Genomic DNA, 14367 nt, shown 5'->3' with positions numbered 1-14367 from the left:
TGACTGAATAGGTATTTTCAATACCTTTCAAACGAGGTATCACTTGCCATAAGGTCCCATTTAAAATTATCTGTCATGGTGGCGCTGCAACGTCATCTGTCATTATTACGTCACCTGTCATAACTAGTTAAGACGCCCAAATCCGTTTATTTCCTCCCTCCAAATTTCACTATTATAAGTATAACCGTTCAAAAGATACGAGGGGGGGGTACGGACTTTTGACTAGCACTGTATAATAATAATACATAATTTATATATTAATACATAAATGGAACTCTACCGTACAACATATTGATTTATGCCCTTCCAGTCAGATCACATAGGGACTGATCCGCAAATTGGGAGAAGCAAGCAGAGCAAAGTACTCGAACTAATCAACAATTGGGCCAAAAATTAACACAGCCGACAGAATAATTGAGAACTCCCGAACTCCATCTGAAAAAACTCATACATCGACCGTAAAAAGTGCTTGTAAACAACCTAAAGCAAATACTTCAGCAATATCAGAATACTCATTTGCCTTCTCATTGGATGGAAATAATAAATAAAGCACTTAACCAAACTAAAACAGGTAAAGCAGTTAGATTCGATGGAATGTATTCTGAATTTATAGTCCTAACCAGGCGCGGATACGGGGGGGGTCAACGGGTCCATGGACCTCCCTATTGTATTTAGTCTATAAGTATTTTTTTATTATTTATTATTTTTTCTGTTAACTCTAAACTTTAAGCCATCAGTACAGTGACGGTTTAAGGCATCATGGGCCCTAGGCGGCCATAAGAAGTACGCCCCTTTATATCGACCATTTACTTAAAACAAATTTACAGATATTTATGTTGTTTTGGAAAGTAGTTACCCCAAAAATAAATTACGACAGTGTAAAAAAGATCATTTTTCTTTTTTTTTACATTTCGCAACAACTTCTCATTAATATTCCATAGCTAATATGCCAAAGAAAAAAGGGATATTGTGTCGATATGTCATTTTGCCCTGGGTATGAGTGCCACCCCTTCGGGGGTGAAAAAACATACATTCAAAATAATGGTTAACTGATTAATTCTAAGTAACTTTTGTTCTATCGAGTTTTTTCACTAAATCAATACTTTTTGAGTTATTTGTGAGTGAATATGTTCATTTTTCAACAAAAAAAAAAACACCTTCTTAGACGGTTTTTCGCAAATAACTCCAAAATTAAGTATTTTGTCGAAAAAATATTCTTAGAAAAAATATAGCGTATACAAAATTTAAAAAAATGTTGTATGTATGAAGTATGTAGACCCAGTATAAGCAGAACTGGAGCTAATGAAAAGTAGATTCTTATTCGACAAATTCCAAATCAAATATTTCAATGTAAATTACCAAAAAATGAAGCACTTTTCGGTGAAAAATCATCACAACTTTTTTAAAGTGTTAAAAAAGTTTTATTTTTGTTTTTTTTTAAACAAGTTTCAAGTATCAAAATTACGTAAGTAAAGCTTAAAATAATGTTGATTCCTCCGCAGAGCAGACGTTCGGATACAATTAGCGTCTCTTTGCAAAGACAATGACGTCGACTTTGCAAAGTAACAAGACACTTACTCAACACACACACTACACATGACACTAGGTACCTAACTGCAAAAATTCACCGTACCTACCATGCCAATGGCCATTAGTTGTCGAGGCATTAGCTAAATAAAAAAAATGTTGATTCCTTTTTTGGCACAAAAATCTTGAAAATCTCGAAAAAACTTATATTATTTAAGTGATCTGTAAGTTTCACCGGTTCACAGTGCTTATATTTCAAAACATTGGGATTTAAAGTAAAACAATTTTTTTGAAATTTTGAAAAAAGTCTTTTTTTTCAAAATAACCTAAAAATTATTAGTGGGACCAAAAATCTTAAAGAGTAAAATATATAGGTTTTAATTTTCTGAATATTTCAGATTTTTGCTTTTTTGGAAGATAAAAATTGGTTAAGATATGACTGTTCAAAATTTGCATACCCTGGGTAGAGAATTTTTCATTTATTAAAAATTAATAAATGAAAATAGTTTCTATCCTTGTGGGATCGGTACTCACTGGAGGGACTGCAGACGTTCGGATACAATTAGCGTCTCTTTGCAAAAACAATGACGACTTTGCTAAGTAACAAGACATTTACTTAACACACACACTATCCACTACACTCGGTAATCAGGTAGATTGGAAAAATCCACTGTACCATGCCAATGACCATTAGTTGTCGAGGCATTAAGCTAAATAAAAAAAATTCATACACTCGTGATTAGTGACTTGTTCAAGCCCGTTCTACTACTACAGCCCTTTTATAAATAAGCACTTTATACCGATAAAACTTACAGATCATATAAACAATACATGTAAACCTAGCTTGTGAAGCAGTAAGGATTAATTTCATTTGGGATGCCAATTAGGGGGTTATTTTCAGCAGTTGCAGCACCCAAAAATGGGATCAACTTTATTCTGAGCGTATCTTGCTTACTTTTTACGATAGAATTTTTTTTAAAAAACAAGAATAATGCTTCTTTAAAACATTTAAACAAGTTATGATGAGTTTTCCATGAAAAATGCCGCAATTTTCGATTATTTCACGTTGAAATATTCGATTTATAATTTGACGAATAAGAACCTACTTTTCATTAGCTACAACTCTGCTTCTACTGGGTCTACAGACTGCACACATACACCATTTTTTCAATTTTCTAGAAGCTATATTTTTTGCTGAGACTATTTTTTCGATAAAATACTTACTTTTTGAGTTATTTGCGAAAAACCGTCTAAAAATGTGTAATTTTTTGTTGAAAAATGAAGATATTCACTTGCAAATAACGCGAAATGTATTGACGATGAAAAAACTTTATTGAACAAATTAACAAAAGTTGCTTAGAATTAGTCAGTTTATCCACTTCCGGACGTATTTTGACGGTTTTTTACCCCCGAGAAGGGTTGGACTCAACCGTAGAGTAAAAACACACATTGGCACGATATGACTTTTTTATTTGACATGTTAGCTATGCTTATACCAAATTTCATGTCAATCCAAGCTCTTGTTTCAAATCCAAAGGTTCTTTAAAATCCGGAGGTTTTGCGATATTTTACCGTGAGTGAATGGACTATAAGGCGTGGGTATAAAGGTGGGTAGAAATTGAAAAAAAAAACGTACCATACCAAAATAATTACCAGCTTTTATCAAAATTTTCTTGCAAAATTAATTACCAAATTGAAGGAATGATTAGTAAAAATGCCTTTGAACATAACTCTGCTTAATTTGTCTTGAAGTCTTTGTAATTTGACAAAAGACAAAGCAAAAAACTGAGTTTGATTGGAAATCATAAATTAACCATTTTCTTTTTTTTTGTCTGAGTTAGCCCTATTTAATTTTTTTAACATTTTAAATTTTTTTTAAATAACTGCTTAAATAATTAAATATTAATTAATGCATTTGTGTGGGATGCGGGCCCCATCAAGTGCCCGGGCCCTAGGCGGCCGCCTAGTCCGCCTAATGGTTAATCCGGCACTGCATCAGTACAACACTAAATTACACGACAACCGCTTCCAAAGAATTAAAAGAAGCCATAAAATCTAATAAAACACCCTACTCTGAAAAATAATCTGCAGGCGCATTTGTTTGGGTACCAGTGGAACCATAAACAAAGGAAATATTTTTCTCAATTCAAAGAATATCAAAAATGATATTTTAAAATGCAAATACATTACACTGGGTATAAACCTTATCTCATGAAAAGTCACGTTTCAAATTTGCGATACAATAGATATAAAAATTTGTATTTTACTAGATAATCCATGCGTACCTACCCATTGATGGTAGAAAGGTTAATCTTTATGTTAAAGAACGACCAGTGATATTAATAGTCGTGAATTGTCTATCAATCATTTTTATACCGTAGGTATCTGGGATTAGAGGGTGTATTTTATCCTTAAAGTAAATGTGAGTCGTATGGCTAAATCTGAAAAATATAATATTTGATTGAGGTAAGTCTGGCCCCCTTATTATGAATTTCTAGATCCGCGTCTGGTCCACACCGATACAAAAACACGGCAGAGGTTCAAAAAATTCTTTAGTGGCATTGTGACTACAGCTGTACTACCTCCAGAATTCAACAGAACAAAAATGATCGCATTCCAGAAGCCTAGCAAAGTCAACAAGCTGCCTGAAAGTCTAGCCCCTTTTCTTACACAATTGTTGTTATAAATTACCGGAAAGACTCTTATGCAAACACTATGAAGATCGCATATTTTAACGAGCTGGGTAAGTTTTCTTGGAACTGAAATCGTCCGTTGTATTCCACGTCTAATCCATTTTAGTGCTGTCGTATGTTTGTCGGAAATATAGGAAGAGATTATGGATAGTCTTATTATTAAATTCCAATCCTTTTTCAAGCAGCTGCCTTAAAGTAGAAAATCTGATCTATGGTCGATCTATTTTTTCTGAATCGGTATTGGTATTTCCCTATGAAATTGTCTACAAAAGGTATTAGCCTACTTAATAGGATGTTCGATAAGATTTTATATGCCGTATTAAGAAGGGATATGCCTCTATAATTAAAGCACTTGGTTTTTATGGATAGTGAGTATGTATTACAATATCGTGTCATTTTGTTGGTATTTTCTCTTCGTTTCATATAAGTGTTATTAGTTTGTTTAAGAATTCGGCTGGTATATTAACGGAGTCTGGAGCTTTTACGTTCTTCAACTTATTAGTTATTGCTTGGAAAGTTTGGTCTATTTGGATTTGTTTATGAATATTTACCCTGGCAACCTCCAAGTTTAGTTGAAACAGAGTGCAGAAGTTGTAGGGCTTGAAATAAATACACATAAAACAAGACTACCCATAAAACTAGATCAAATAGATAGGCGCAACAACAACACTTTATAGACGGTATAGAACAAATGAATAGATTCACTACTTAGGATTGGACCTGGTCGCAAATAATATAGAAGAACCGGGAACAAATAAAAGGCTTATGCTGGCAAATAAAACCTATTTCGCGGTGGGCCACACATTCAAATCTCGAGACCAATACCGGAAAACAAAACTCCGGGTCTATAAAACAATAATCAGGCCCATAGTAAGTTATGGGTATGAAACGTGGGTTATAACACAGAAATCTTCCAATGCATTAGACGTGTTCGAAAGAAACATATGACGTAGAAAACTGGACCCAATAAGTGAAAATAACAACTGGCGAATTAGATATAATCTACGAACAATATAGCGAACCAACACTAGCATAATACACTAGGCTGCAGAGATTATGGTGAGCAGGGCACGTGGTCCACATGCATGAGAACAGAATCCCTAGAAAATTGTTAAATGCAAGAATGCAAGGAAAAAGACCTGTTGGAAGACCAAAAAGGAGATGGGAGTACGAAGTAGTTGAGGATACCAAAAACCTCCTAAAAACGTGTTAATGGAAAGAACAGCAGTAAATCGAGATAATTGAAGAAGCTCTTTCTAAGCCAAGGTCCGGTTTGGGCTGTAGTGCCATGTGCCATTGGTTGGATGGAGGTTCCGACTCCGTATAATTTGCTGTATATTTGCTGTCCTATATTAAGTATATTTTGAATTTAAAAATTCTTGGAAATAAATCAAAGTTAACAAACACATTGAGCATCAAGTTTGTAACTATCTTCTCCAAATCCATTATAAGCATAAAAGTTATGATCTGATAAATCTGCGAGTTTTAAGTCAATTTAACATATTTACATGAATACTTGCATCAATCTGTTTATTTCACATTTGCACAACCTATCATTATAGGCTGTCAGCAAATGGGTACAATAAAATATACAGATTCACCGTATCTGCAATTGTTATCACCCCGTATTTATGGTAACACAACGTAGATATATTCAGTACGGCACATGGACGTAACATATAAGGGGGTTTTCTACTTAAAATTTTACATTTTATCTACTATGGTGATTAATAATGAATTTAAAACTTTATTTTAGATTCTTATTATACACTAATCATAAAAGTATCGAATAATTTTGAAACAGAAAAAAAAGTTTAAAAATAATTTTTAATTTTAAGCAGAATGTTATAATACTCGTCTACCGTCTAATATCCTTTAGTTGTCTACAAACCCATAACATTGAAGCTGAAGCGCGTGTTTTTGCCGAAAAAAAAAACAGTAAACAAAACGTTGTTAAAGGAGAATATTTATTTTGGGCATTTTTGTTCCAGAATTTGATCTGTGCACTATGTCTGCTTGAGTTTTCAATGAGGAGGTGCGTTCTTACAAAAAATAAGTAATATAACGTCAGAACAAGCAGCCCAAATTGTAGCTTTTTAGAGATGGACGACCGCAGCAATATCTTGCTGATGTTATGGGAATCCCCCAATCTAGCGTTTCAAGTGCTTTAAGAAGGTATAGCGAAAGTGGAGAATATACAAGAAGACCAGTTCCAGGATTTCCCAGGTGCTCAAACCCCGCAAATGAACGTTATTTACATCTGCAGACTTTGCGTACACATCATGTTATAGCTAGACAACTGCGAAATGATCTTTACACTTTCCACAGCCCGTAATATTCGAATAAGTGGCAATTCGGCTAGAAACAGATTATGCATTATGCATGCTACTGCTTTTTGTGATTAATGTATTTTTATTTAATTTTATTTTATTTAATTTTTCCAATTCCATCTAAATTGAACCGCTCTCACTCAGTTTTTAATTAGCCTTCTTAAATAGTCAGTCCATGGTACAGAGTCCACTGACGCTTCTCTTGCCTTCCTTTGATCTCTATTCCAATTAGCTGTTTATCCATCACCGTTGTGTCATTCTAACTATGTATTTGCCCATCTCCATTTTAGTCTTGCAAAACTTTCGATCATGTCAGTCACTTTGAGTCTGTCTCTCATTGTCTCTCAGAGTTACTCTTTTAACACAGATGCAAGCCATGCTACTGCTTTCAGGGTAGGCAAGGTAGGCGCCGCCTAACCTCTTCAAATGTACAATAATAAATTATTTATTAATATAAATTACTTACTTAAAACTGTAATTTATAAATTTTGATACAATACCTAAGTATCTAAAAATCTAAAATAAAACAAAGCTACTCTTTAATTCATCTCCGAAGTTGTAATAATTATTGTACGCTCCCCGTTGCGTAGCGCTACTACGACGCGACGGCTATTTCTACCCTAGGGCAGGCTCTTTTAAAAGTAGCCGAACAGAATTCGAATTTTGTCTCACTCTTTACGATAAGCACAGCGTTGTAATAATAATATTGTCACTTTCCTGGCCGTGGCCGTAATATTTCGGGCTATAGGTAGGATAGGCTTATAGGTGTTTGCGCCTTTGACATTGATTGTGCCAAGCTGCATCTTGGAACTGCCAATTGCATGTTTTATGATCCTGACTAACAATTCTGAAAAAAAAAACGAAAAGTTCGAATTTTGTCATGAAATTTGGTATGTGGGGTTAGAATAATATTTCTAACAATTTTCCGAATAACTTTTTGCGATATCTCTAACGCGAAACAAAATATTGAAAATTCGTCCTGTTTGTGAATTCGCAGTAGGCCGCGTTTAAAATTTAAATTTCAGTTGACTATCTTAAAAAAAATGTAAACCATCAAAATGAATGGCAAAATTTCAAATCTGTATTTATTTTGATAGCCGAAGAATGTTAACCGAAATTAAATGATAACCGAAAAAGGTATTTTCATCTTAAATGCGGCACACTGTATACAGGGTGTTTGGTAAAGAATGGGCCATAGCTTAATCCTAGATTCCTGAGGTTAAAATATGTCCATTTAAGCTAACTTACCTTAGTACGAAAGTTGGTAATAATCGAAATACAGGGTGTCAAAGTTAAACTTTTATTTTATTTATTCTTGAATATTTCCTAACAGACATGGGATAATAACACAAAATTTGGTAAGCGGGGATTTTTTGAGACGAGAAATCTAAATTCGCCACCAAAAATGATGTATTATCCAGAGGGCGCCACATACGCCTTTCAGCTCTAATTTAATAGGTTCAATTTTTTTATTACCCACTCTACATGCTTTTTAAATCAAAAATTTTATTCTGTTAATATTTTTACTTAAAAAAGGTGTACTACATTCATTTCGCTAAACTCCACCGTTTTCGAGATAAACGCATTTTAAATCTGCGAGGCAACATAATTTTTTGCATATTATCATTGTACTTACACCCGAAAATAACTTGAAATCATAAAAATTTACAAAAATGTATCTCAAATTTCTTTAAATGGAAGTTGCGATGCAATGACATAAATATGAGAACTGGCACAATTATTGTGGTTTCAAGTTTATTTTTCGGGTCTAACTACAATGATATGCAAAAATTATATTTTATCGCAGACTTAAATGCGTTTATCTCGAAAACAGTTGAGTTTAGCGAGATGAATGTAGTATACCTTTTTTAAGTAAAAATATTAAGAGAATAAAAATGTTTATTCAAAAAGTACGTGGAGTGGGAGATAAAAAAAAATTGAACGTATTAAATGAGCGCTGAAAGACGTATGTAGCGCCCTCTGGGTAATACATTATTTTTGATGGCAAATTTAGATTCCTCATCCCAAAAAAACCCCGCTTATCAAATTTTGTGTTATCCCGTGTCTGTCAGCAAATATTCAATATATAAATAGCAATAAATAAAATAGTGAAAATTGAAAGCCACTGAGGACGCCTGAAAGGGTAGAAACAGTGCCTGTCTGGCTTGTGTGCAACCCTCTGAATCGAAAACAAGCAAAACCATCATTTATTATTTTTATTTCCTTTACTCGGATTTGAGTACTGAAAGTTCCTCTGCTGTCCGTTTTTCCTAGACGAATGAAAGCGAAATGTGATCGTTTCCCTTTCGTTTTCTATACTCGTCGTCTGCTGGCTTATTAATTGAAAAAGTCGCAGATTAAGGATGTACCAGTAAGAAGTTTCAACAAGAAGAATCTCAGTTTTAAAATACTATTTACCATTTTGATTCTTATATTAAATTGGTGGATTCTGCATCTGAGATTCTTCAATTTGTTAGTAGATGTCGCTGTATCGCGTCTGATGGGAAATCTGAATTATTTTTCAGATTCCCTTTAAAATGATGGTAGAGCTATTTTTCGATTCAGAGGTGGGCACACTATTGAAAGCCACTGAGGACGCCTGAAAGGGTAGAAACAGTGCCTGTCTGGCTTGTGTGCAACCCTCTGAATCGAAAACAAGCAAAACCATCATTTATTATTATTATTTTTAATAAATAAAATATAAGTTTAACTTTGACACCCTGTATTTCGGTGATTATTAACTTTGGTACTAAGGTAAGTTAGCTTAAATCGACCAATTTTAAGCTCAGGAATGTAAGGTTAAGCTATGGCCCATTTTTTACCAAACACCCTGTACCTTTATAGGTATGTACATTGTAGGTACATATTATATTACACTATAGATGTCGCTTACTCGTATACTGAGGTCACGAGCCGCCACTGCGTTCTATTCTTATCTGTGTCCCAATTTGCTAGCTGAAGCTGTTGTTAAGGTAAATTTTTCTGATCCGTATATCAACACTGTTAGTAGGTATGTTCTTTTTCTTTTCAGGGATATAGCCAGCTCACTTTTAAAAGATTCTCTCCATTTTCATACGCTATTTACCCAAGACCGATTCTTCTTTTCAGTTAATGCGCTTCATTATCCCTGCCAATTCTAATTACGCGTACTAATGCTTCTAGTAGGTACAAGTAGCTTTGGCGATTTCCAATCCTTGATATGCGTGGCATAACAAGAAGGATTTCTATACATTAAGTCATCCTCTTCATCATTCCTGACAGCCATTTTTAACCATTTATAAGGTTTTTTTGTAAATTTAGTTTAATACTTTTCCTTCCCAGTATTACATTGTGACTTCTTAAATTTCAGGATTCTGTGTATAGATAGCATTCTTATATGTATTTATTCTCTTTCCCTTATTTATTTAATACTGCTAGGGCAGATGCAGTGCAGATCAACAACAGACGCAATTCTCATTTTTATAAGGCAGTTAATGGAAAAATACAGGAATAAATAGACAAACGCTCATATGTTACTCATTGATCTTGAGAAACGATATGATAGAATACCTCGAGAAATTCTGTGGTGGGCACTCAATAAGAAAGGAGTCCTCGAAAAGGAATACCCGGTGAATATGTAAAGATTGTGACAGATATGTATGAGTAAGTAACAACTAGTGTTAGTACAGGTGTGGAACATATTGAGAAATTTCACGTTAGAGTAGGATTGTAACAAGGCTCGGTGTTTATTGGCTTAGTCTTAGTCCTAGTCCTTATTTATTCTCATTAGTTTTGGATCAGATAACAGCGAAACTACAGGATAACACTCGCTGGTGCATAATGTATGCTGATTATAGGTTTGTTCCAACACAACGAGAAACCGTCCATGTAACCATCACCGTCCTGCTCAGTAAACAAAATAACCCATGGAACGTACTATTTCGTCTTATGCGATGGAACGTTAATTATATAGTAACGTGATCATTACATAACGGTTCTTCGTTGTGTTGGAACAAACCTTATGTAGTCTTAGTAGGAAATAGTGAAACCGACTTAAAAGAAAAACTGGAACAGTTAAGACAAGCTCTTGAGGAAAAATGTTTAAAACTTATTAGGATAAAAACGGAGTATTTGGAATGTTCATTTAAAGGTGAAATGATTGTGAAAAGTAATAGTTTTAATTACCTGGGATCGATATTACAGAGTAATGGGGAAATAGATGGACATGAAATTAGGGTGGATGGAGTGAGTGGTGTGTTGTATGACAGAAAAATTCCAATGAAGCTGAAGGCAACATTCTAATAAAACCGTTAAAAAAAAGAAGAACGACGAATGCATATGGCGGAAATGAGAATGCTGAGATGGATGAGTGGAATGGCAAAAAAGATAAAAGTAAAAAAGAGTATATTAGAGGAAGTCTAGACGTGGCACCAAGTGATTCCGGAATGAGAGAACATAGGTTCTGATGGTTTGTTCATGTGCAATGTCAAGACGTTAATCACCCAATATGAAGAATTGTCGAACTGCGGGTTCATAGAAGGTAGGTTTCTAACCTACTGGAAATTTTCTTCAATTTGGTTTTATATTTTGGTTTGAAATTATTTTATATTGTTTATCATATTTATATAGTTTATACAAAATTCTTAAAAGATACGCCTCTGTCAAAACAACCCTCAGCAGTCGTTGCGAACTGGCTTGATTAATAGACTACAATCCACCCATTTAGTAGTTCGTAAGTTCTCCACTAGGGTTGAATAATCTGATAACGACTTTATATTACTATTGCTAACGACAAACACAACTTCTCTGATTTAATACCACGCACAGATAACGGGCTTTTTATGTTATGTCTAAATGTTGTACATTTGTTTGCCGAATCAGTATAGAGATGACTGGAATGGGTTTAAGCTGTTAGAATGTGATCACGTGGGGCAAAAAGTTGGACCATAAAAAATGTAATGGGAAAACGTAAAAACTACAGAGAACGAGAAGCCACTGTTTATAAAGTCATAAAAAGAAGCCAGTGAGTAGAAAATTATCTATTCGAATTTTTTTCTCAAACAAAAAAAGATACGATAATTCGCTGATTTAATTAGGAAAAATATTAACACTTAGCAGAGCATATCAGAATCAACTACAATCAACCAACTGCAACTAATAACAACAACAATATCTTCTCAAGATATGTTTCCGCTATGGATTGTGCCAAATAACATATCTTTTTTACTTTATTTGCTGTTGCTCTAAATAGTGCAATGGTAGATAGTGAAAACCACTTTCTAAGAGGATAGAGACAGGAATTGGTAGCCTTCACAAATAAGAGGAAGCTTACTGGACTAAGTGAGCTGAAATTATTTGGAAAGATACTGGAAAATACCAATGAGGTCAAGTATCTAGGAATAACCCTAGATTTTAAACTTAATTGGAGAACTTGTATTAACAATATAACCAACAAGGCTAAGCGACCCTTCTGGAACTGCAGACGAATTGTAGGTAAAACCTGGTAATTAAAACCAAAAGAAATCTGTTCTGTTGGTTATACACATCAGTGATACGACCTACAGTTACTTATGGTTCAGTACTTTGGTGGAGAAAGTCGGGTTTGCAATATTGTGCGATCTCTCTCACCACCCTACAAAGACAAGCGTTTCTAAATATAACAGAAGCCTTGGATAGTATAGGAACGGTTTCGTTAAAGGCTATCACAGATCTCCTTCCGCTAGAATTATATATTTCGGCGGTAGCCTTTATGACCATCCTGAAATACAAAGCAAACAATACTTGGAGGCCGAATTATGTATTGAATAGCCACGAAAATATTACTGGGACTATACTTGAGGAATCAATATTTATGATGAACTCAGATGGGATAACACCAGAACTAATCTTCACTGAGAAAAGTCCCAAATATTAATGGGGACTTAATATGGTTCACTGCTTTTTCTTCTACGGCACTACAGCCCAAATTGGGTCTTGTCCTCCTTTAGTTTTTGCCTCCACCCACCCTTGCTTGTCTGTGGCTACTCTTCTCCATACACGGACTCCTAAAAGGACTTGTGCGTCGCTGTTTACTGTGTCTTCCCAGCGCTTCCTTGGCTTTCCAACCAGTTTCTTTCCCTGCATTCTAGCATTCAGTGCTCTTTTTGGTAGCCTATCCTCTTCAATTCTTATCACATGTCCGGCCCATTGCAATCTTTGTATTCTAATGAAGTCTGACAGGGGTGTTTCCTTATGGTTCACTGATAGATCTAAATCTGCCCATGGTACTAGATCAGGAGTCTTTGAGCAAACGTGCATTATCGTACACTCTAGGTCAACATACAGCTATCTTCCAGGCTGAAAGCTTTGCTTTGGTGGCCTACACTGATGAAATCATAGATGGAGACACTAAAGCTAAGAGAATCAACATTTGCACAAATAACCAAGCGGCTATTATGGCAGCAAAGAACCCACTCACGAAATCAAAACTGACCAGGAACTGTAAATATCTCCTAAAAAACCTGGCAAAAGACAATAAAGTGTCTTTATTACGGGTCCCATTCTATCTGTGTCGCTGTTTGGAATTCAGAAAAATGGCCATCTGATTGGTGTACCTCAATCTATATCCCGATACACAAAAAGGAACTACTCATCATCATCATCATCATCAACCCGTACTCGTCCACTGCTGGACATAGGTCTCCCTCAGCTCTTTCCATATTTCTCTGTTTTGTGCGGCCTGCATCCAGTTGCCGACAATACGCTTCAGATCGTCAGCCCATCTGGTTGGTGGTCGTCTTCTGCTCCGAAGTGCTTCTTCTCGTGGTCTCCACTCGACAATACGTTTTGTTTTTGTTCATCTGTTGTCTGAAAATCTGGCGACGTGTCCTGCCCAATTCCACTTTAGAGACGCGATTCTTTCGACTACTTGATGGTCCTACTACCAGAACTACTACCAGATGTGAAAACTACCGCACACTGTCACTAATAACACATACTAGTAAAATCTTGTTACACATATCATCAAAAACAGACTAAAAACCTATCTACATTGCCAAATACCTCAGGAACAAGCGGAGTTTGTAAAGGGTAAAGGTACAAGGGAACAAAAATCCTGAAACTGAGACAACTCATTAAAAAGTCTAGGGAATTTCAAGTACCTATGATTATATGCTTCGTTGACTACCAAAAGGCATTTGATTGTGTAAGCTGGATAAATCTGTGGTCAATTTTAATAGAAATGGGCGCACCAATGCACCTGGTGACACTTATTAAAAATCTGTACCAGTCCAATATAGCGACAGTACGACTAGATCATAAGTTCTCAAACCAATTCAAGACCGAGAGAGGTGTTAGACAAGGATGCGTGTTGTCACCTGACTTGTTTAACATTTATGGTGAACATGTCATGAGGGTGGTTTTAGAAGGATGGGCCGGTGGAGTAACAGTAGCTGGTAGGAAAATCTTCAATTTAAGATTTTCTGATGACACTACACTTATAGCAGCAAATGAGCAAGAAATGTTTGATCTCCTGCGAAGAGTTGAGTACGAAAGCAATAAAGTTGGTCTAAAAATCAATAAAGCTAAGACAAAAATAATGGTGGTCGACAGATTCGACACTATTCAACTGACTAACATGTTACAAGAATACCAGATAGTAAACACCTTTGTCTATCTCGGGTCTAGTATAACTAAAGATGGTAACTGTGAAGCAGAAGCACCCCTACCGGTTTCGAAACTTATTAGTCTCTCATCAGGAGGCACATATGCTGCTCTCCCTGATCCAACCAAAACCACAGCGTGCAGTCCCGGATTGCAACGAACGAAATGGCATAGATGCCCTAGCGGCAGTATGTGCC

Source organism: Diabrotica virgifera, chromosome 3 (assembly GCF_917563875.1).
Source record: "Diabrotica virgifera virgifera chromosome 3, PGI_DIABVI_V3a".
NCBI lineage: Eukaryota > Metazoa > Arthropoda > Insecta > Coleoptera > Chrysomelidae > Diabrotica > Diabrotica virgifera.
This window is presented reverse-complemented; position numbering follows the sequence as displayed.